Below are 21,789 nucleotides of genomic sequence, written 5' to 3'. Positions count from 1 at the left end.
CAGATACTTTCCAAGTTTTTATTTGGAACAGTGCCAATCAAAAACAAAACTGGGCTGCAGCTTAACATATAAGATATCACATTATAATCACTTACAGGGAAGAAATAGTATTTCATATGGGCTGTGTGAATACAATGCACAAACAACAATATACTGAGTAGACTTTGATCGTTTTGAATTGGATTGAATAGTTCATTCATTTTGAGACAGGTAAAGAGAGGTAAACTTATATTCAGATAGATACGCTGGTGTCATAAACCTGAAGCATTAGATGAGAGGCCTGGGCTAATCATTCAAAGAGAGACCTTTGTCCCCTGGCCCTGCCTAACCCTGCAGCCTAACCCTGTGTGTGTGTGTGTGTGTGTGTGTGTGTGTGTGTGTGTGTGTGTGTGTGTGTGTGTGTGTGTGTGTGTGTGTGTGTGTGTGTGTGTGTGTGTGTGTGTGTGTGTGTGTAGCCTAACCCTGTAGCCTAACCTTACCTAGTAACCTTGTTTTATCTAGGGGCTAGCCTGTGAGGTTAGCTTCCCGCTCTGTACCTCCTGTGATAGTGGAGTTAAGAGGCAGGGGGAGGGAGAGGGAGAGGGAGAGGAGGAAATAAAGAGAAATAAAGTTTGGGCTGGTTTCTCCAGTCTCTGCGTGTGTCAGTCCTGGCGTTAGCTAGCCCATGCTCAGGGTCCTGTGGCGCTATAGTGGGGTGATGTGATGCTTCATTCACCCATTCACCACGGTGGGGCTTTGAAGAGCCCCCAACCCCTTTGTCCGCAAAACAATAGTGTCGGACAGATGGGCCGGGCAGACCCAAGCAAGACTCCCCCCGTCCCCCGTCCCCGTAGCTCTGTCTGGGATGATCTAACAGGCTCCTCAATCACAGAAGCCAACGAATGAGGATTAGCTAACAGAACACCGAATCTGTAGACTCTGAATACTAGCATTTCTACATTTCTATTCGAAAACCACACACACACACACACAGCTTTCCGTATAAAAAACTTACACGGTAAACAGGGAGGGTGAAACCGCGGCAGGTAGCCTTGCGGTTAAGAGCCTTGGGCCAGCTACCGAAAGGAAAAATCTGTTGATGTGCCCTTGAGCAAGGGCACTTAACGGCACTTAACCGTAATTGCTCCTGTAAATCTCTCTGGATAAGAGCGTCTGCTAAATGACTAAAATGTAAAATAGCTGCTCTTCAGGTGAGACAGCGAGAAAAGGGGAGGGGCTGATAGAGAAAGAGACTGAAAGATTCCAGGATTTGACAGAGCCGGTGGGATTAAGAGATTGGTCAGATTAAACCAAGAGGCAGGCTCAGGAGGAGAAGCCAATCAGGTTTTTTGTTGTTATTGGCTTTCTTCATATTTCACACCAGACACGTCTGCTCCGTCCGGGGGATTTAAAACCATGGCCTTAGAAAATCTGTAAATTAGCCCCACGGCACTGGGGTTGACCCTAGCAAAACTGTGGTTGGGCCCTAGAAAAACAAGGAGTTGGCCCTAGCAAAACAGGGGTTGACCCTAGCAAAACGGGGGTTGACCCTAGCAAAATGGGGGTTGACCCTAGCAAAACTGGGGTTGACGCTAGCAAAACTGGGGTTGACCCTAGCAAATGGCCACTTCTAGCCTCGTATTTCTGTATTCCTGCCCTGCTATACCTGATTCATGGAGGAATTGGTTATCTCTCTTTCTCACTCTCTCAAAAACACGTCACTGTCTTCCATTAGCCACTAGTGGAATGCTTGGCATCTGATGTGAATCAGAATGACATAAAACAAATCTATAAATAATCCTGTAACAGACAGTCTGTCACATCTAAATGGAGGATTTGACCTTGGTGACTGAATGGTGAGGTTATTCAACTCATTGGCCCTGGTGAGGTTGCTCATCCATCCACATGCTTACATAACAGGCCCTGCTGTCCTGTCTGGCTGCAGTGTTTTGTGGGAAGGCCACTCTGAATCAGCCACACCCTCTGAGGTTAAAAGCCAGCAGCACCCTCTATAGTATGGTCTATACCATTCATACATACGAACTCAAACATACACACATACCTCTCATTCACGCTAGCCCTTACTCTCACCTACTCACTTACCTCCTCTCCCTCCCTCTCTCTCTGTCTCCCTCTCTTGCTCTTTTGTTCTACCGGTCCTCTGGGATCAATCAACCGGCTGATAATCGTTTGTTGCTATAGCGTTCCCACGACTACCACCTCCTGGCCATGAGAGACGAGCCAATCCCAGCCTCCCGCTCCCCTTTGACCCCCTTTTCCTTCCAATGAGGTCACTCTCTCTCTCTCTCTCTCTCCCCATCCCCTGGCCTTGTGGAGAGAGAGAGAGCGAGAGAGAGACAGAGAGAGACAGAGACAGAGACGGAGACAGAGAGAGAGAGAGAGAGAGAGAGAGAGAGAGAGAGAGAGAGAGAGAGAGAGAGAGAGAGAGAGAGAGAGAGAGAGAGAGAGTAAATAGAGTTGGTGAGAAGAAATAGAGAGAGATGGTTGGGAAGAGAGAGGTGGAGAAATTTGGAAGGAGAGAATTGATAGATTGGACAGGAGACCAGGTGAGAGAGAAATAGATTTTGAATGTGGAAAAGAGGTAGAAAAAGAGAGGGATAGGGAAAGAAAGATGAAGAAAACAAAATGTACCCCATGAAATTCTATGCCTCCATATGACTAGCTAGCTAATGAATTCAATCTGAGCAGCCCACATTCTACTGCTAGAGAGCAAACGTGGAAAGTTCCATAGGCGAGCTCTCTAACACACACATCCATGTATTTATTTACTTAACGCTGACTTCATATTTCCTATAGGCCCTCTCCAGTACTGTGGCTGCTCTAATAAAGTTAACTATTTCCTAGCTGCCTCAAACTCTACAGGTGTGTGTTCATGCAACAGAATGCTTGGAGACACTTATCTCCCTCACTAACTTTAAGCATCAGTTGTCAGAGCAGCTTACCGATCACTGCACCTGTACACAGCCCATCTGTAATTAGCCCACCCAACTACCTCATCCCCATATTGTTATTTACATTGTTATTTATTTTGCTCATTTGCACCCCAGTATCTCTATTTGCACATCATCTTCTGCACATCTATCACTCCAGTGTTAATACTAAATTGTAATTATTTTGCACTATGGCCTATTTATTGCCTTACCTCCATAACTTACTACATTTGCACACACTGTATATAGATTTTCTGTTGTGTTATTGACTGTACGTTTTGTTTTTGTTTATTCCATATGTAACTGTTGTTGTTGTTTTTATCGCACTGCTTTGCTTTATCTTGGCCAGATCGCAGTTGTAAATGAGAACTTGTTCTCAACTGGCATACCTGGTTAAATAAAGGTGAAATAAAATAAAATAAATAAAATAAAGAATGTGAGAATATACACTGCTTCCTGTTGTAATGTGACCCTAAGGAGTGCTGTTGAGAAGAGCCCATGTTGTCACAATGTTATTGTTTGGTTTCCTGGGTGTGTCCCTTTCATACAGGGATACCCAGTGAAATCCAACTTCCTCTATTGTCTGTGGAGGAATGTGGTGGATCCTGACAAAGCAGGTTTTTGAACACACACATACAGATCTAAGATCAGGCTAGCACTAAGCCAGTTTCACCAACTTCCTTGTGTTATTACTCTGCTAAGTCTTCTTGTGGCTCTCACAATCAATAAAGCAATGTTTCCTGCCATAGACCAGAATGGTCTTACAATAAAGTTGAAATTGTCCAACCTACCATTAGGAAAACATTGCTATAAATGAGCCATCCTGAAAGTATAGAGCGCGCCTGAGAATTGCGATATTAAAACCAATTGTCAAAATCATATAGTTTCCATCTCGAGAGTCGTGTTTGGATTTAATGGGTTTCAAAATGATAAAAATCAATTTCAATATATTTCTATATGTGATACAGATGGAAATGAGAAGAGATGCGGTTTCCTGAGTTTGACAGCTCTGGAAAAATGCATGACGCGATATTAAAACAATATTGAAGTCATAAAATAAATGATTGTGACTTCTGTCAAGGCTCTGATATGAATCTATTATAAAAGTAATTCAAAACCAAATGTTGTTTAGCTTAGTAAAGGAAGAGTTCCTCTGGAATGGTCTCCAGTGATGCACCCACACAAATGTACGAACACACGCGCACACATGCAGAGACTGTACATACATACACACACACACACACAAGCATGGGCAGATAGAGAGGGAAGTGGGTCAGACCAACTAGTCTACTTTACGAGCTGATCAGGTCCTGTTCTGTCAATAAGACTGTAATTGATGACCACAACTCCAATGAGCCCTTAGCGTTACTGCATCTAATCATGGATCATGGAGAGAGACAGACAGTAGGAGGAGTTTGAGGAAATAGAGACAGGGGGTTCCAGATCCTTTCTGTCATTTGCATGACATTTTCCCAGCCAAGTCGCTTTCTCTGATCCTAGATCAACACTCCTACTCTGAGACTCTTTATGAATACAGATCCTGATGATCTATCACTGTCTCACCCAGCCTGCCTCCCCAGTCACAGTGTCTGGTCTGGGGCTAGAAGATGCCAACTCATGCAAAAAAAAAACAGTAAGCTGCAACCCAAGCCTCCAGCCTCCCTGTTGGCTCTCACTCCATGTCCATCTGTCCAACCCAGACCTTCCATATGCAGACACTGTGGGCTGAGACCAGTGTGTGTGTGTGTGTGTGTGTGTGTGTGTGTGTGTCCAATTACTGGCCAAGGGGAAACCATAGAGTGGCCCTCTACAATCCATTAGTCAATACACACCTTGTTTTCTCCATCTGCACGGTTTAAATAAAATAGGTTACTCTCCCTTCAGACGGTAAACATTCTTACCCTATCTTTCATTGGCTCATACACATCCACAAATGTCTTCCCATGAAGTGTCATTATCACAACAACTGAGACAAGCGCTTTCTCTTCTCTCCCTGGGCTGTAAATCGTTCTAGGCAGGCTGAGCACTAACATGCTAGCAGTACCAATATCACACTCACGCATGCACGCACAGGCCAAGAGGCAGTTCGTTCACATAAACAAGAAGTAGAATCTCGGGAGTAGAACTGAAAGGCTATTCACTGATCCATTCAATGGGACGGGAAATCCAAGCTCCTCCGTCAAGAAATACACAGCCTTCCTCAATGTAAACAAATTACCCCGCTTTGTCTGTGGAATAACAAGCTATAATTGGACCGGACAGCCAAATAACAGCCTTATTATCACACTTCAATTAACAAACTGAAAATAAACTAAATGCAACTACTATTCAGATAATCTTATATAGTAAATATATGTTGACAAATAGACATGTAGAAAAAACTCCCCATCTATGTCGTCTGCCCCCAAAACTGTTATAGCCAGTGTGGCATGAGTCTCCCAATAAAAACCCTGGACATTGTGTCTTTCAATTGTTTACAAAACTCTCCAAGAAAACTCTAGAACCATCTAAGAACTGTATTTCTCCCTCTACAAGTGTTCACAAGGTTGCAATCCACAGCGTGTTGTTAGTGGCTCTGTGTGGCCTGGGTATGGACAGGCCAATTACAGGCTGTTGTAGCAGTCAACCCCAGACCAGCCAGGCTGTGTCTGCGTCCCAAATGGCACCCTATTCCCTTTATATTGCACTACTTTTGACCGGGGCCCATATGACTCTGTTCAAAAGTAGTGCACTATGTAGGGAAGAAAGTGACATTTGGGATGGCCCAGTCTGTATATGTGTGTGAGGGAGTGAAAACATTAGACAGATAAGATTATTGTGTTCTTTATATGGCGAGGTCTGAACAGCAGGGAGTCAGCTAGAACTCTGAGAACCTCAGACTCAGCAAAAAAAAACAAAGTTCTCCTCCACACAACACTGAGGCAAAGCATGGCTACAATAAGACAGGGTTGGTTGACTCCTACTCTTCACTGTGTGTCTCTTCAACTAGAGTTGAGCTTGTGAGTGTCTGCTGGTCTACAGTGTGTTATAATGAAAGAAAGATGATGTTTTTTTCCATCATCTTCTTCACATGCACATAGCAGAAATTATGGATACCTAGGACACACATACTGTACCAGTAGATATAGAACTGTGTACCCACATTGCTACATTCAGGAAAACCAGCTCAAAACATCAGCAGTTCTGATTAATTTATTCCGGAATCAGAATTCTGAAAACAACATCTGCTTTTGGTTTGTTCTGTCGGTTCCAGAACGTTCCATGGATGTTTGGCAGCCGGATTAGCTTTGATCTCCGTCGCAGTTTCATGTTACTGACCCAAAAACGCATGACTAAAGAGGTAGTGACATGGTGTATTATACAACATAGACAGACACAGCAGTGACCTGGGTACAGATGACTCCGCTAGAGCTCATGGGATCTTAAAGGATCCCAACAACCAGGACTGAGCAACATGACCAACAAACACTCTAAGGGCTTAATACTAATTTGAGATCTGTGCTCATACTTTTTGTGTGTAAATAATTCATTGATGTCAATGGGAGATTTGAATGAAAATGTCAGTTACGTGCATGGTTCTTAAATAATGATTCAGCCCGAAGACCCTAACTCCTATACCAGTCAAAAGGCTGAGGATCTAAGCCAAGCTAACAGTTTCCAGATCCTCATCCTCTATAATAGTCATCTAGTTTAATGGCATGTTAGAAAATAGCTTATCTGAGGTCTGGAGATGCTCTTTCTAACCACTCTAAGTGTGCCCTAACCCCTCATAAACAGGGAACAAGTGGTTGGCGGGCTGGGACCTGGACCTCTCTCTACCGCTGCTGGGGAATCCAGGAGATCCCATACATAGGACTGACGGGGCGGCCCTGTCCCGAGGGGCAACCCGACTCTCTCTCTCCCCCTCTCTCTCTCTAGCCATGGGAAGAGGGGGCTGAAACGTTATCTGAAAGTTGAAATAGGACCCAAACCCCAATATGACCCCAAATGGGGTGGCAGATTGAGCACCATCCGTCCGTAGGTTGGCTGGCTGGGAGGTCTGGATGTTCTCATTTCTAGCCGCCTTTTTCTGGAACGTTCTCCTGTTTGAAATGTTCATGCCTTTACAGATGAACAGTGCCTCAGAGCTACTGAGCCGCAGAGCTACAGAGTCAGAGAGCCATAGAGAGTCCATGGCTGCCTGTATCAGCCATAACTATCGTAAAACAATAACAGACACACCTTGGGCCTGAAGTGTGCGCATACACACAAACACACACACACACATCAAAGAGGGCCGCAGCTGTTATAGCATTTTTGACACTAGGGTGGCTGGGTGGATAGTGCGACAGATTTGAAAAGCTTTTAATTTTATTGCTGCATCTGGATGTGTATTGACTTTCCCACTAAGCCTAATCGCTGTGGGCTAAGTGCTAAGGTGGGCTAAGTGAGTCCGGAGAAAAACGTACATTCAAAAATCTATATTTCTGTTCAAAACCAATAATGACATATACAGAAATAAATATGTGTTAGAGCAATCCACACATACTGTATGTATGTTCTGCACACACACACACACACACACACACACACACACACACACACACACACACTATTTAGAGTCTGCCATGTTAATCAGTGTGACCACATTCACCATGTTCTTACAGAGGATCACAATTCAACATCATGATGATTATCATTTGGCTGGACAACAAAATTTGACTTAGGATAAATACTACTACTGTAGGTGAGGCCCATAAATAGACATCCATCCACATGTTTAATATAATTCCAAAGATTGTTTATTCTAAAGGATTAACAGTGCCATGTGGTGCCATCTTTCACAAGAAAACATACAGTAGGATTACAGTATTTACTGTTGATAGTTCAAGCTAGGCCTTGGTCAAATACATTATGTACAAGAAAGGATTTGAAGTGCCATGGATTAAGCCCTCTCCTTCTCCATCCCAGCCAGCCAGAGCGAGACAGTCACCACTCAGGCCTGAGAGGGAGACCACACGTCACATCCAAGCCCCTCTCAGTCAGGCCTTTTATTCCCTCTCTCTCTCTGCCTCTCTCGCTCCCTCTCTCTCTCTGCCTCTCTCGCTCCCTCTCTCTCTCTGCCTCTCTCGCTCCCTCTCTCTCTCTGCCTCTCTCACTCCCTCTCTCTCTCTGCCTCTCTCGCTCCCTCTCTCTCTCTGCCTCTCTCGCTCCCTCTCTATCTCTCTCCAATTCTGCAGCGTCCAGGCTGTGGGAACCAAAGAAAGGATGGGGGAGAAGGGGAGAGGCACTGACTGCAACAGGCAGAGAAAGGGGGTTCAGAGTTTGGACGGAGAGTGAGAACAAGTGCAACAGGAGGAGTGAGGGAAAGTAAAAGAGAAAGAGAGGGGGTGAGAGAGCGGGAGTGAGAGAGCGGGAGTGAGAGCTTGATAGGAAGTGAGAAGAAGTGCAACAGGGGAAGAGAGAAGAGAGAGAGAGAGAGAATAAATGACAGTAACTAAGTGAGTGAGCGAGTGAAAGAAAGAAAGAAAGAGAGACCCATTGATCAAAGTTTGGGGGTGGGGGGTGGTGGAGGAGGAGGAGGCGGGCAGCTGGGAAGCAGGACACAGAAGCTGAACACAACAGAGACGGCTGAACAAAGACCTCCACAGCCCTATACAGCCCCACCCACAGAAATACACACACAGCACCACACACAGCCCCCGAACCTGGCTCTACACTACCTGATTAAACACTGTCATCATCCAGGGAGTGAGCCAAGGCCCAAGACAGGGCAAAACCAAACACACACAGAGCCGTACCACAGAGCACACAGCTTTGCACAGCAAACTATTTAGACTGTCTAATCATCTCAAAGCGGTGTGGAAATGCCTTATAGCATCAATAGAACAAAAAAAGTGAATTAAGTGAAATTCCCATACTGTTGAGGAGGCAACATAAAAAGCAAGACAATGGGAGAAAGAACCCTTTTCAGAGAGAACCATGATCAGTCTCACATGAGAACTACAGTAAGCTTTAAGTCCAGTGATATACTTAAATAAACATAGAAGCTGTGTCCTTGCTGATTGACTAGCACCTTGGTGGTGTACAGTAGGTTGTAAATAATAGGTGGTGAGCCGTAGCAAGCTATCGGCTTTAGTTCTCGAGATGATCGATCTCTGTCGAGGGAGGAGCTGTTTTTTACATATTGTGTATATTTATTTATTCTGAACACATTTCCGTTTGTTGGCAATGTCAATTCTTGCATATTTTTTCAAAATACTTACTTTTATGTTCTCTAGCTGGACATGCAAATGCTGCCGAGTACTATACTGTAAACCAATTAAAACGTGTGTACTACTCATGGTACTATGTCTGCCGATCACGTCTGCCAATCACGTTATCCGTATCTAAGATAGTAGACAGCTGGTGACAGTCTGCTATTAGGTAAAGTATTTTTATTTTATTTATAATCTAACTATTTAGTTATAGAAACATGATACCGTCAATGCAAGCTTTTAAATGACTCCCAACTTAGAACGCAGCAACCTTAGTAATGTAGCTAGCTTACTAGTTAGCTAGCTACTTACAATAAGTTGATCTGTTTCTAGCTAGCAGGAGCAGATAGCTTTATCACTAGCTAGCATTCCGGGACAAGCAGCATTTTAGCTATCAGTTTATTCTAAGTAATAACTTAAGACTTCAAAAATCTATAGTGTAAAGCTAATATTGTCATCAAGGTAGAACCCACTAATTTCATTCATACTGACAAATGCCACATAATCCAGCTCACAAACTACATTCCTTTGCTGTGATGATTTATTTTATTCATTCTTGTCTCTCACTTTTGTCTCACATGATCTATTCAGCTCTCCTGTGTCCTGCTCCCACAGATCAACCTAGTGCTATTCATTAAGCATGGGCTGTTCTATATATTGGAGCTCCGCCCCATACGGGAGCTCTGCTCCTATTGGTTTACCCTGCTGCCTAGGCAGCAAACAGCCTGAGACAAAATTATGCGGGGACGCTTCCCCTCAATCAGCCTCCCATTATCTTCAGCGACTGGACTGAAGAAGCCGATAAGAAGACGAAGACTCAGGACGAAGAAAACGCGGTTGATTTTCCAGATCATCGACGTCGTCCTAAAATGAGCACACCAGGAGATTTTCCACCCCCAAAAGCTCTTTTCAGAGCTCAATGTCGCTGTTCCTCACGACTTATATTTTGTGTGTCTAGGGTCACAGCACGCCAGGGACAGCCTCATAGATCCCCCACTATGCGCCAGCTGCGCCCTCCTTGAATTGAAAGAGAGGAAGCAGCGTTGGGTATTTTTTAGGGAGGATATTCCTCTTGAGGATGTGCTATCAGTGTTAGCCTCAGCTTCTGAAGCATCATCTGAGGGCGCTGACTCAGGAGATGACAGGGATATTGGGGAAGAGATGGATATTCCAGCGGAACAATCCATCCCTCTGACCCATGATTTTAAGACCCCATTTCCATTGGAAAGGGCGAGGTCTTTTTCATCCCTGGGCGATGATGATGCGGGCTCTGAGAATTCAGCAGCCACAGCATACGCCACAGCCTCTCTGCGCTCTGACTTTCCAGGGCTCATCGAGAGGGCTGCTGAGCGCCTGCAGATTAAGCTGCCCCCCATTCCCTCCAACCCGGAAGTGGATATGATGGAGGGCGGTCCTTATTCCAGGCCCAGGAGGGCGGCGGAGCCTCTGGCTAAGGCGTACCTCCCATTCACCAGAGCGGAAGGCAGACAGCAGGGCCTTTTAAGGGGAATCCCCAGGCTCGAGAGCGCCCTTGCTGCGTATCTCGTGCCGGGTTTGAGTCCCTGGCCCTCGTCCAGGAAAGCCGTTCTATCCACACAGAAGGACCGACTCACAGCACAGCTGGTTGAGAAGTCCTTCGTGTTAGGAGCCCAGGCCGTAGCAGCGGCTAATAATATTGCCCTCCTAGCAGCCTCTCTGTCCTGCCTAACAACGGGTAAGTCTGAGCTCACTGGGGAGGAAGTGGAAGAGGCGTCCAGAATTTCTGGCGCTATACTCCACTTAACGCAGGCATCAGCTGTGTGTGGGGGGAGGTCCCTGGCCACTTCGGTGGTGGTGGAATGACACCTTTGGCTGTCTATGACAGCTATGAAAGAGACAGACAGAGCCGCGTTACTGAACGCCCCCATCTCTGACGACGGCCTGTTTGGGGTCGCCGTCAAGGATACGACGGAGCGTTTTATGAGGCTTGACGAGGAGAGGAAGCAGCTGGCCAGACTGTCCACCACCTCAAGTAGACAGGGGTCTACAGCGAGGCGTCGTGCCCGGCGCCATGCAGCGACTTCCGGCAGCAGAGAAGCGGGCCCTGCCCCTCCTGCGGAGCCAGAGGTCCCGACCGTGACGTTGACAAGAGAGGTCGTCAGAGCGTCTTCTTGGAAGCACCCGAGGGGTGGCCAGAAGAGACAGCGCCTATGACATGGCGAGGGGGGCGAGAATGGGAGACGGCGCTGTGGCTGGTCTGACTGTGCCCACTATTCCCCCCCACCCTTCTGTTGAGGGTATGGAGGGAACTGTTTTTTAGTCGATGTGTGTAATAAAGAGTTGGCTCCAATTAACTTTGTCACAAGAGAGCCCCTTTTCCATGATGCATCCGAGAACGTTCAAGCTCCTTCACTCTCTCTCTCTCTCTCTCACACCACTCTGAGTGTAGCTCAGCCCACCAAGGGTGCGTAGTTGAACACACACGAGGCGGGTGTTAAAAAGGTAAAAAGGCGCCGCCTTGCTTTACCTCATAAAGACCTCACATTACAGACTTCTAGGAGTACTGTAGTGAAGGTCTCTCATAGCAGACTGCAGTCACAGCCAGGTAATGGAATGATGACGCAATCGCTATTCGGGGACGGTGCTCTGTCTCAGGCTAACGCCTCAGTCAGTGCAGTTCAGACCCGTGCTGCGTTCAAAGAGGGCCGGGATATCGAAGTTACGAGTTTAACCAACGTATCGGAGCCCCCGTTTCTCTCAGAACGCGCTAATGTTTCCTCTCCCTTTCTTGGGAGGCCCGCCTTGGGCTGTTCCACCACTTCAGTGTTGGGGAACAGCGGCGGCGAGGGCCGTCGAGGAATACAGGTCCTTCCTACTAAGTGTACCACAGCTTCGCGCTCTTCCGCTTTCTCTGCATTGCTGGGAGTGGCGGCGAAGCTATACCGTCTCCCTCTGGCTAGACCGGACGCTGGAGAAGGGTTATACCATCCAATTTCATCGGACCCCTTCCCCATTCAGGGGGGTGGTGGAGACGGTGATGAAAACGCCCGAAAAAGTCGCCGCTCTCGTTGCAGAGATTACGGAACTTTTGGCGAAGGAGGCTGTCACAGTAGTTCCCTGGGAGCAAAGGAACAAAGGGCTATATTCGCCCTATTTCCTTGTGCCGAAAAGGACAGGGGGAATGAGGCTGATATTGGATTTACGCATTCTCAACACGAGCGTAGCCAAACGGCCCTTCCGAATGCTAACGACAAAACGTCTACTGGAATGTGTCTAGAAGGGAGACTTTTGTACGAGCATAGACCTAAAGGACGCGTACTTTCATGTGCCGGTGCAGCCGCGTCACAGGAAGTTTCTGCAGTTCGCCTTTCAAGGGGTAGCGTACAAGTTCACGAGGATGCCATTCGGGTACACCCTGGCACCTCGCACGTTTTCCAAATGTGTGGAGGCGGCATTGGAACCATTGCGTCGTCAGGGAATAAGGCTACTAGCCTACCTAGATGACCTACTGGTTCTCGCCCCGTCAGCAGAGCTGGCGTTCACTCACATGACACAGACAGTGATTCATCTCACGCGTCTGGGGTTCGCTGTGAATTGGAAAAAGAGCGCACCCTGGCCCAGTCATCAGATTGTTTATCTGGGGTTACAGATAGACACTGTGACAATGAGGGCTCGAATTTCGGACCCTCGAAGGGTTGCTATGTTGCTAGCCCTACGACGGTTTCGTCTGAATCACACGGTAACGGTGCTTTCGGTCATATCACTCTTAGGTCTCATTTCGTGGTTCCGCTGGGACTCCTGTGCATTCGCAGGATACAGCGATGGTTCGCCCAACTACGACAAGACCCAGTGCGTCAACGTCGTCGGTTGGTGGTGGTTCCCCTCTTGCTCAGTGCAGATCTGAACAATTGGAGAGACCCGCGTGTTCTCATACACGGAGTCCCAATAGGCAAAGTGTCCTCCTACATTCCAGTGTTTACAGATGCCTCTCTGACTGGATGGGGAGGGACATGTCAGACCCAAGCGAAAGGAGGTGTGTGGCCTCTTTCGAGTCGTCACATCAACCTCTTAGAGTTGGAAACGGTTCTACTGGTTCTGACCCACTTCGCGTCTACCCTTCGGGGTCGCGATGTGCTGGTCTGGTCAGACAACCGAACCACAGTAGCTCACATCAATCGCCAGGGAGGAGTCAGGTCTCCTACACTCCACCGGGCGGCGGAGGAATTGTGGTTGTGGGCTTATGAGCACCTTCGCTCGTTGAGAGCAGCACACATTCCAGGCTACTTGAACGTAGGGGCAGACCTCATGTCTCGAGGGGGTCCTCGGGACGACGAGTGGTGTCTGCACCCAAACATCGTTCTCCAGATTTGGGAACGGTTCGGGAGAGCCGAGGTGGATCTATTCGCAGTTGCCCATAATCGGCCAACCACTGAAGGCTTGGCTCCTGAGAGGGACAGGCTAGAGGTTATCTGATTCCGTGGGTTATCTGATTCTGTAATCAAAACCATACAGGGTTCACCTGCCAGTTCCACTTCCAGGGTTTATGCCAGCAAATGGAACGTGTTTTCACAGTGGTGTGGCACAGAAAATGTGGAGCCTGTGTGCTGTCAGGTTGAGAGTGTTCTTTCGTTCCTACAGTTCTCATTTGATAAGCAACGATCGCCCGCCACCATTAAGGTGTTTGCAGCGGCAATTTCGGCTTGTCATGAGGGGTTTGGCAGAGACACTGTCTTCAGCCACCCTCTGGTGAAATGTTTCCTTTTGGGAACACGGCGGCTTAGGCCAACGCCTAGAGCCACGGTTCCTCAATGGGATTTGGGTCTGGTACTCGAAACGCTCTGTGAGTCGCCGTTCGAACCATTGAATCAAATTCCCCTCAAGATGCTATCTGTGAAGACGGCACTGTTGCTCGCTTTGACTACTGCTAAGCGTGTCAGTGATTTGTGTGCTCTTTCGACGAGACCCGACTGCCTTGCCATTAATGGCGATTTGAGCAGAGCGGTGTTACGTCCTAACCCGGCATTTATGCCGAAGGTTATTAAGAGCTCATATAGATCACAGACCGTGGAGCTGTGGGCTTTTTCTCCCCATGGGGAGAGGAGAGAGGAAAGGCTCCATCGCCAGTGCCCAGTGCGTGCTTTGGCGTGTTACGTTGAGCGCACAGCAGCGATTAGGTCATAGCCTCAGCTGTATGTGTGTCACGGTGCGGCTGCACTAGGTAGACCACTTTCAAAACAGCGTCTGTCTCATTGGCTTTGCGAAGGCATTGAGACAGCTTATGAGGCAGCGGGGCGACAATTGCCTCAGGGTATAAGAGCCCACTCCATTCGTGGAGTAGCGGCATATACTGCCCTTTTCAGAGGAACAGGGGTAGAGGATATCTGTGCAGCGGCGTTGTGGTCATCACCGTCTCCATTTATCCGTTTCTATCTCTTAGATATGTCTTCTAACTCTTTGGCTCGGTCTGTACTCAGCGTGGCTGAGGGGAGGACTTGAGCTAGGAGAAAGGAATACAGGACTAAAAGAGGTAGGTCTCTTTCAGGTCCGCTCCTGTTAGAGGGAGACATATACGACATGACTCCTGACTGACATGTTCAGTACAGTAGAGGGAATGTTATTAATCTGCCCACCAGTGTTACTGGGTTGGGGCGGAATGATGAGGGAAATAGTTTTTGTAACTTTGTTACATTACTATTAGACCCGTCATAAAATATTGACGGAATTGTGACGTCATCTATCTGCTGGTTCAGATTAGTATGACTCATATTCTGGTTATCCGCCCACTAGACATTGGCAATGCCATTGGACTAGGTGGGGCGGATTTGTACCGAGGACACAGTATATTGTGACACAGTGTGTCACAGTACTGTGGGACTTGGTCGCAGCCATTGCTAGGCCCAACCTTTTCATTTAGGTGGGAAGTGTTGGGCTCGGCGGGGAGTACATTTTGGAGCATTGTGCTCCACGATATAGAACGATCGTTACCGGAGTTGTAACTCCAGTTCTATGAGTGGAGCGGAGCCCCCATAGGACTTAAGGCCCTGCCGACCCTCCAGTCTCGCTAAAGATAATTTCTCGGGAGGCTGATTGAGGGGAAGCGTCCCCTCTTATAGGGACACCTGTACTCCTATTGGCTGCAGGTGTGTGCATAATTTTGTCTCAGGCTGTTCGCTGCCTAGGCAGCGGGGTAAACCAATAGGAGCAGAGCTCCCCTATGGGGCTCCGCTCCACTTATAGAACTGGAGTTACAACTCCGGTAACTATCGATTCACTCACCTGTGAGGAGAAGCATCCTACTGCAGTTTGAACTAGCCCTGCCGTCACTATTTAGACATTGAGACCACATATGCATTTGCCTGTTGTCTTTTCTTTGTGGGTTTTGTCTTACACAGTCTAATGCATTTTAGAGTTGAAGAACACCAACTACAGATACACATGCTTGTTTGAGCATGTTGAAGACTAAATTCAATGTAGAATCAGTTTAACAGTTAGCAAAAATATTAATGTACTATTGTAACATGCAGTGGTGAAAATTCTATTGTCCCCGTCAGGAGCCCAGGCTTTTGCAATAGATGGTGAGTTCTCATCTCTGGACCACACAAGCTCTAGATTGCATTCTGCTAAGGCATTTATCTCGCTCTACATCGGTCAGCTACATTGGTGACCAGGTTGGGATCCTTTCGATACGCCTATGGGGCCTGGGCACACAAATGCTCCTAGAGAGAAGGGGGAATACTGAAGCATTCGATGATGACAGTTCTACAGTCTCCATCAGAGGCCCAGGCTTTTGGCATAGATGGTAAAGCACTGATTTCTGGACTGCAACATTGTAAGATTGTGCCCTCCATGGCACTATATTTAGATATTTCAAATACTGCCTGAGACACCTTTGCTATTTGTTTCTATACTCAATAAATGGTGAAACACTATTTGTGATGGTGTTAATCAAATGGCCACCCGGACTATTTAAATTGACCCCCCCCCCACCCCTTTGTTTTTACACTGCTGCTACTACCTGTTTGTTATCTATGCATAGTCACTTTACCCCTACCTACCTCAACTAACCTGTACCCCCGCATATTGACTCAGTACCGGTACCCCCTGTATATAGGCTCGTTATTGTCATTTTATTGTGTTACTTTTATATTGTATTTTTTACTTTAATTTATTTAGTAAATATTTTCAACACTATTTCTTGAACTACATTGTTGGTTAAGGCCTTGTAAGTAAGCATTTCACGGTAAGGTCTACTGTTGTATTCAGCACGTGACAAATACAATTTGATTTGATTTGATTTGTTATTTGTTCACATGTATTTGCATAAAACGTACATTATGGAAAACATGTCTCACACTCACACAGCAAATTGTCCAGTGTTACCTAGTGTTGATTTTTCAGTGTAACAATTCTAATGTTGATTCAGGTGTTAAATTAACTCTGTAAGAGTTAAATTAACATTCATTGGTGTAAAAGAACACCAGTGTTGGTGTTCAACCAAAATCACGCCCATCATTATCATATTTCCCTGCATGCTCTATTTCAGGTAGATTTTTTTTTATTGATTGTTTCAATATCTATGTTTTTGCATGTACATTGATTGATTAATTCATCTTATACTACTGAAGAAAAAAAAAACATTGATTTTTCTAAACTAATTAAATGTGTTACTTATTGCACCCGTTACTGAAATGGTTGTTCCAATTTAGATAGTTTAGGTAGTCTTATGTCTTAGACTTCCCAGCCAGGCAGTCATTCTGAATGCAGGTTGCAGGTGAATAAAAATTCAAAATGCTGGATATCCCCACTCTGGCTGGATTCCAATAGGAATTACACATTACTTTGTAAGCCAGCATAATGTGACTTGCAGGCCTGAAAACCATGTGTTTTAGGCCACTGTATTAGGTAAACCTAGGCCCTCAAAATAAGGCCCTATTAAATAATTAGATTGTGTTGAATAATTAGATTTTAATGATAACATATTTGCTTTGGATCTCACTTGGTGAAGGTCACAGGACAATAAAAAAAAGACTGTCACTAACAAATACAGTCATGAGTGGTGACTCTACAATTCACCAGAAAGGCAAGGCACTCTGGGAAATATGAAAATAAGGCTTTACACTAAGCAGTGTGTTAATTTAACACTGAAAAGTGTGGATCTGTATAGACACTGGACCAGAGTTACATTTTATAAAAATGAATCATTTAAACCACCTAAATATACATACTCACATTCACTGAATATTTAGTATTTGAAACCCAAACATTCATTTCCCAACTGCTTTTTCTATAATCCTACAGGCTCTTTATCATTCTCCATACCTTATATTACAATGCATCCAACATTATGCACACCCACCATAATATTGGGAAGCTGCTATTTGAGAACTCATCTGGTTTAGAAATCTTATTGCAGAGCATATTGTACAACTGTTTTTAAAGAAGATTGTATTGCAAGGAATACTATATGTGTAGACTATGCCATATGTGTCAAGGGGTGCTGAAGGTGGGTGTGGTGCAGGAATCAAGCGCAGGACGCAGAAGCTTAGTCCAAAAGACTTTAGTGAGTTATACACGTAGTACACGAGAACCATAAGCCCGGAGGCGAAATAAAGGCGCACTAACATGTGCGAAAACCTCTCCAAACAACGGAGGGAAGATACGTAGCTCAGAACACCAAACAGAGGAGCAATCACACACAACACCCAACACACACAACGAGAACTAAATAGGACACTAACGAGGACTAACTAGACACAGGTGTACAACATCAAGACAAAACCAAACAAACATGAAACATAGATCGGTGGCAGCTAGTACTCCGGGGACGACGACCGCCGAAACCTGCCCGAACAAGGAGGAGGAGCAGCCTCGGCCGAAACCGTGACAATATGTATTGGCTAATATGCAAATGCAGCTGTCATTTTTAAACCTCCATTCTAGCATACATGACACACATATTTTTATCTACATGCTTTTTTGGGGTGTTCTATGCAAATTATATGATCAAATGTTTCTTTAAGCCTGCAGCTAGTTAATTGAAATGAGACAACCATGCCAAAACATGATTCAAAATTGAATTCATTGACAGAGAGATAGCTAATGAAACACTAGCTTCATGAGCATGCACAATGACGTTTACAGTATTAGCTGGCTGGCTAGGCTAGTCAACTGTAACAGCAATGTACCACATTAATATGGAGTTGGTCCCCTCTTTGCTGCTATAACAGCCTCCAATCTTCTGGGAAGGCTTTCCACTAGATGTTGGAACATTGCTGCTGGGACTTGCTTCCATTCAGCCACAAGAGCATTAGTGAGGTTGGGCACTGATGTTGGGCGATTAGGCCTGGCTCACAGTCGGCGTTCCAATCATCCCAAAGGTGTTCGAAGGGGTTGTGGTCAGGGCTCTGTGCAGGCCAGTCAAGTTCTTCCACACCGATCTCAACAAATTATTTCTGTATGGACCTCGCTTTGTGCACGGGGGCATTGTCATGCTGAAACAGGAAAGGGCCTTCCCCAAACTGTTGACACAAAGTTGGAAACACAGAATAGTCTAGAATGTCATTGTATGCTGTAGCGTTAAGATTTCCCTTCACTGGAACTAAGGGGCCTAGCCCAAACCATGAAAAACACCCCCAGACCATTATTCCTCCTCCACCAAACTTTACAGTTGGCACTTTGCATTGGGGCAGATAGCGTTCTCCTGGCATCTGCGAAACCCAGATTAGTTCATCGGACTGCCAGATGGTGAAGCGTGATTCATCACTCCAGAGAACGCGTTTCCACTGCTCCAGAGTCCAATGGCGGCGAGCTTTACACCATTCCAGCCGACGCTTGGCATTGCGAATGGTGATCTTAGGCTTGTGTGCGGCTGCTCGGCCATGGAAACCATTTCATGAAGCTCCCGACGAACAGTTCTTGTGCTGACATTGCAACCGAGGACACACGATTTTTACGCACTACCCGCTTTAGCACTTGACAGTCCCGTTCTCTGAGCTTGTGTGGCCTACCACTTCGTGGCTGAGCCGTTGTTGCTCCTAGATGTTTCCACTTCACAATAACAGCACTTACAGTTGACTGGGGCAGCTCTAGCATGGCAGAAATTTGTCGAACTGACTTGTTGTGTAACGATCCCGGCAGTCTGAGTCGGGTCCTGTCGGTGTACTAGTTTTTCTGCTCGTGATCTCCAGTTTCCCGAGGGCTCTGGAACGCTCCCTGCCTGGTTGCCGGGCAACGTTGCTAGGCGGGAGCTCTCTTGATTTCCGCACCTGCATCCCATCAGCAATCTGCACACCTGGTCCTGATCATCACCCTTCTTAGGCTCTGGCCTAACATCCATTCCCTGCCGGATCGTTAGCCATGAACATCACTCGTCCGAACCTTCACCCAACCTCTGCCTGATGGTCGGCGACTGCCGAGCCATCATTGGACCAACTACTGCACCCTCAACAACTCATCCACGCCGCCCGCTCTGTTCCCTGGATTATTCAGCAGCACTCGTGGATCAGTTAAATAAACACTCACCTTTGACACCACTTACCTTGTCCTGGTCTGCTTCTGGGTTCTGGCTTAGTAAACCGTGACAGAACGATCCGGCCAGTAATGAACCCAGCGGACCTGGACTCTGTTCGCCATGCCATTACCCATCAGGAGAAGATGTTGGGCCATCATAGCACGGTACTACAGGAGATCGCGTTGTCAGTTCGGAACCTTTCTACCGGTCTGACGGAGGTCCAGAACCAGCGCAAGTTTCCGGTGGAGGATCCACTACCGGTTTCACCCATCTCGCCTGCCGCTTCTGGAGCTGCGTCCTTCCGTGAGCCCAAGGTTCCGACGCCGGATAAATATGAGGGGGAGCTGGGAAGATGCCGTTCCTTCCTTATGCAGTGTGGATTAGTGTTCGATCTACAGCCCTACTCTTATGCCACAGACAAAGCTAGGATAGCCTTTGTGATTGAGTTGCTGCGTGGTCGAGCGCTGGAGTGGGCTTCAGCCGTTTGGGAACGACAGGATCCCTGCATGGCTTCATACCAGGGGTTCACGGCCGAGATGAGGAAGCTCTTCGACCATTCCGTCCGAGGGAGGGACGCAGCTAGGCGCCTGTTTTCGCTTCGCCAAGGAACTCGCAGCGTGGCCGACTTCGTGATCGAGTTCAAGACGTTGGCTGTGGAGAGTGGGTGGAATGAGGAGTCTCTGCAAGCGGCCTTTTACCAGGGTCTGTCGGAGCAGCTCAAGGATGAGTTGATCTCCTATCCGGAGCCTAGTGACCTGGACAGCTTGGTAGCCTTGTCTATTCGGGTGGATAATCGAGTCCGAGAGCGAAGGAGGGAGAAGCAATGGGTCCCGTCCCAACCGATCAGCTTCTCAGGTTCCAGTCGGGTCGGGGATTGGACCAGAATACGTCGATCATCGTCCACCACACAGGATTAGTGGAGAGGTCCTGTCTCCCGATTCTGAACCCATGCAAGTGGGGGCGGCACGGGTTAACCAAGGAGGAGCGCCAACACAGACGTAGGACTAACTGTTGCCTCTACTGTGGTGGTTCGGGACATTACCTCGCCACTGGTTCCCGGCGGTCGTCCAAACTGCGCGGCTCGCTAAAGTTGGGAGGACTTTTAGCGAGCCAGTTTCGACCTCTCAATACCTCTGTCAGACCCCGTTTCCCGGCTACCCTTATGAACAGGAATCAGAGCTTAGCGATTAACGCTTTTATCGATTCAGGTGCCGATGGAAGCTTTCTTGATGCCGAGTTGGTGGAACAGCTGGGGCTTTCCAAGGAGCAATTGCCGGAAGCCATTGAAGCTACCACTCTGGACGGCAGTAGTCTGGCACGTATCACGATGAGGACTGAACCGGTTAAGATGCTGTTGTCGGGGAATCATTCGGAGATGATTTCATTCTTCATTCTGCCGTCTTCCCATGTTCCTCTGGTCCTTGGATACCCCTGGCTGAAGGAACACAATCCCACGTTCGATTGGGTGACGGGCAAGGTAACGAGTTGGAGCCTTGATTGTCATGCTAACTGTCTCAAGACTGCCTGTCCCCATTCGGTTCCCAGTCAGGTGATTGAGGCTAAACCCCCAGATTTGTCCCTGGTTCCCGAGACATATCACGATTTGGGGAAGTGTTCAGTAAGCAGAAGGCTCTGTCACTCCCTCCCCACCGACCATATGATTGTGCCATCAACCTGTTCCCTGGAGCTGTCTACCCCAAGGGAAGGTTATACAGTATCTCCCGACCTGAACGTGAGGCTTTGGAGACCTACATCAAGGAGTCCCTAGCTGCTGGTCTCGTTCGTCCCTCGTCATCACCCCTGGGGGCAGGATTCTTCTTTGTGGGTAAGAAGGATGGCTCTCTTCGACCGTGTATTGATTATCGGGGGGTTGGAATGACATCACGGTCAAGAACAAGTATCCCCTGCCCTTGATGAGTTCTGCCTTCGACTCCTTACAGGGTGCTACGGTGTTCACCAAGCTAGACCTACGCAATGCGTATCACATGGTCCGGATCAGAGAGGGGGACGAGTGGTTGACGGGTTTCAATACACCGATGGGTCACTTCGAGTATCAGGTGATGCCGTTTGGACTGACCAATGCTCCAGCGGTATTCCAGAGTATGGTGAACGACGTCCTGAGAGATATTATCGG

General features: G+C 47.1%; 1 protein-coding gene across 3 annotated transcripts in view; it reads right to left on the bottom strand.

The window, feature by feature from the left end:
• Nucleotides 1-21,789, bottom strand: part of ccdc85ca (coiled-coil domain containing 85C, a) — a 72,952-nt gene that overhangs the window by 36,656 nt on the left and 14,507 nt on the right. The window lies entirely within an intron of this gene.

The sequence above is a fragment of the Coregonus clupeaformis genome, chromosome 25 (genome assembly GCF_020615455.1).
Source record: "Coregonus clupeaformis isolate EN_2021a chromosome 25, ASM2061545v1, whole genome shotgun sequence".
In the NCBI taxonomy this organism is placed as follows: Eukaryota; Metazoa; Chordata; class Actinopteri; order Salmoniformes; family Salmonidae; genus Coregonus; species Coregonus clupeaformis.
The sequence above is the reverse complement of the archived record's forward strand: the minus strand, read 5'-3'. Positions and strand labels throughout refer to the sequence as shown.